The sequence below is a fragment of the Triticum aestivum genome, chromosome 2D (genome assembly GCF_018294505.1).
Source record: "Triticum aestivum cultivar Chinese Spring chromosome 2D, IWGSC CS RefSeq v2.1, whole genome shotgun sequence".
NCBI lineage: Eukaryota > Viridiplantae > Streptophyta > Magnoliopsida > Poales > Poaceae > Triticum > Triticum aestivum.
Window position 1 is genome coordinate 375,837,376 of NC_057799.1, and position 3,072 is coordinate 375,840,447.

Sequence of the window (3,072 nt, forward strand, 5' to 3'; positions counted from 1 at the left end):
AAGGCCTAGGGTTCATACTTTCACTAGTGCAAGTTCTCTCAACAATGATAACATAATTAGATCATATGACAATCCCTCAATGTGCGACAAGAGTCACTCCAAAGTTCCTATCGCGGAGAACATAAGATGAAATTGCTTGTAGGGTACGAAACCACCTCAAAGTTATTCTTTCCGATCAATCCATTGGGCTATTCCTATAAGTGTCACAAACAGCCCTAGAGTTTGTAGTAAAATAACACCATATGACATGCATCAATCAACCCTAATGTCACCTAGATACTCCAACGTCACCACAAGTATCCGTGAGTCAATTATACGATATGCATCAAACAACTTCAGATTCATAATATTCAATCCAACATAAAGAACCTCAATGAGTGCCCAGAGATTCCTGCCGGAGAAACAAGGATGAAAACGTGCATCAACCCCTATGCATAGATTACCCCAATGTCACCTCGGGAATCCGCGAGTTGAGTGCCAAAACATACATCAAGTGAATCAATAGAATACCCCATTGTCACCACGGGTATCCCACGCAAGACATACAACAAATGTTCTCAAATCCATAATAGTTTTCAATTCGATAATAGTGAAACCTCAAAGGTAAAACTCAATTCATCACAAGAAGGTAGAGGGGGAGACAAAGCATATGATTCAACTATAGTAGCAAAGCTCGCGGTACATCAAGATCGTGCCATATCAAGAACACGAGAGAGAGAGAGATCAAACACATAGCTACTGGTACATACCCTCAATCCCGAGGGTGAACTACTCCCTCCTCGTCATGGAGAGCGCCGGGATGATGAAGATGGCCACCGGTGATGGTTTCCCCCTCCGGCAGTGTGCCGGAACAGGGCCCCGATTGGTTTTTGTGGCTACAAAGGCTTGCGGCGGTGTAACTCCCGATCTATGTTTATTTTTGGGGGTTTCTATATTTATAGAAATTTTTGGCGCCAGTTTCACGTCAGGGGGGTCCACGAGTCAACGACAAGACCGGAGCACCCTCCCTAGGGGGTAGGGCGGGTCCTCCACCCTTGTGGTTGACTCGGGGCTCTTCTGGCCCAACTCTTGTGCTTCAGGGGCTTCTTCTGGTCCATAAAAAATCACCATAAATTTTCAACTCGTTTGGACTCCGTTTGATATTCCTTTTGTGCAAAACTCAAAAACAAGGAAAAACAGAAACTGGCACTGGGCTCTAGGTTAATAGCTTAGTCCCAAAAATCATATAAAATAGCATATAAATGCATATAAAACATCCAAGATAGATAATATAATAGCATGGAACAATGAAAAATTATAGATACGTTGGAGACGTATCACATACCGAACTACTCACACATGGAGATCAGATTGCGGAAAGAGAACTTTGAAGAACACATCTTGAGGTTGATTGATTGCAATATATCTTATAATGGATGCCTTGAGCAATGCACGATTATAACTATGAACTAGATGAGAGAGGGCTATGGTGGTGGAGAAGGCTATGGAGGTGGAAATGGCGGCAACTATGGTTTCTGGATGAAGATGATGATGAATAGATTGTGGTTGTGCTCGATGCTCCTCTCCCCCCCGTTCTGTTGACATTTCGATGGGGTCTCCTTTATAAAAGTTGTTCGGGTGGACGAACTGCCCCGGTTTGCAAGCCAAACGATCGCTCATGTGAGCGTGTGTGGTCGCATGGAACACCATCTTTGGCTCTGGTGGCCTTCTGACGCCTCCTGGCAACTTTTTTCTTCTCCATTTCCCTTCCTTCCCTTTCTCCCACGTGATTTCTTCCCTTTTTAGCCCCTTTGCTGTGGAGAAAATATCAAAGAGAGGATTTGTGGAATCCTTTGCATTCATTAGTCATTAGTGGCAATATCGGGGCGAATATCTCTCTTTAATGAAATATCCCGGTTTAAACAAGGTTAAAATGAGTGTAAAAATATCACTCATCAACCCCCCAAGCTTAAACTTGATCATCCTCGAGCAACATAGAGAGAAATCCGAAGCATAAGGAACTCAGTTATTTAAACCGAAAGAACGAGAAGGTTTTGGTTCACTTATGATAGGTATGCCTAGATAGTCCTCCGCTTCTTGACCTGAAAAATTATTATAGATATAGCGGTGGCATGGTTATAGTGCAAGTGTTAATGAAGTAAAGATAATCAACACAAAGTTTCCGATCTACTCGATAAAACAACTTTACAACACTTCATTCATTTAATCTAGACAACACTTGCTTGCCGAGAATGCACGAAAGAGTTTCTTAAGACAGAGCCATGAAAACAGAAGTAAGGGAGTAGAAAGCATGTTGTAAAATAGGATGCTCAAGTGCTCTTGCGCACACCCACAATTGTTTCCTCCTGTAGGCTCTTAAACACTTTGTTTCAATCATTTTTTGCTGGAACTTTGATTGTCACGTGAAGGAGATTATGCCAAAAAAGTGATCATGCATAGGTTTTCCCTGTGTCTTAATGTTGGGAACTATGGTACCTTTAGCAATATTGTATCTTTAGAGCTCTTTTGATCAGTCCCCTTTATTTACCACATACACACCCATTCAAGAGAAAGCAGAATAATATTCGTTTGTAGTGTTGCCACTATGTACGGTAACAAACTCATAGCCGAAATCCAAGCTATCACTCTTGATGGATCAATCATTGGCCAGCGGAGTCCTCGGCATAACATCAAGAAGGGTGACGAAGCCACATTTACACACGTAAACGCGCATATAGTAGCAAAGGCCATGGCACCAGCTGGAGGCTGTAACACCATGTTGAGATATACAACACAGATTTTTGGCATAATCTCACCCACCTTTCAACTAGGTTCCTTTAGATAATTTAATCCACAAGTGCTATCAAGTCTATTAAAATTTACAACATGGGGTTGAGCATGTTAAACATCACTTCCACTACAATTTCTCAATTCCCAAGTCTTGAAAGACTTTCTCTTGTGCAAAGTTATACTTGGTTAATTTCATTTCATTCAAAAGCTATCCCACGACAAGTCTTAGTTGTCTAAACTAAAGAAAACAAAGGCTACAGAACTATTTTAGCTACTAGAGCAAATCTTTTGTATCAACCATCA